This window comes from Chiloscyllium plagiosum, chromosome 33 (assembly GCF_004010195.1).
Source record: "Chiloscyllium plagiosum isolate BGI_BamShark_2017 chromosome 33, ASM401019v2, whole genome shotgun sequence".
In the NCBI taxonomy this organism is placed as follows: domain Eukaryota; kingdom Metazoa; phylum Chordata; class Chondrichthyes; order Orectolobiformes; family Hemiscylliidae; genus Chiloscyllium; species Chiloscyllium plagiosum.
In genome coordinates, this window is record NC_057742.1 from 1265849 (window position 1) to 1266234 (window position 386).

Genomic DNA, 386 nt, shown 5'->3' on the forward strand with positions numbered 1-386 from the left:
TGCTGTCCCTGTTTGATGGGGTCAGTGTACAGGGAGCTTTACTCTGTATCTAACCCCGTGCTGTCCCTGTTTGATGGGGTCAGTGTACAGGGAGCTTTACTCAGTATCTAACCCTGTGCTGTACCTGTTTGATGGGGCAAATTTACTTTCAGTTCAAAAGAGTAGAGAGAGTTTTACTTTCACTTTAAAGGTGTAGAGGAAGCTTCATTTTGTATCTAACACTATAAGGTACCTGCCTCAAGCAGAAACATCTGGAATGTAGATGGAACCAAACTTGAGATTCCTAGAAAGACCTTTCTGTTTGGACATTTTCCCTGAGCTGGGAACAGTAATGTCATCCTCTCTGCCAAACCTCCAGTTAATTCCGCAGCCAGAGGTGAAATATA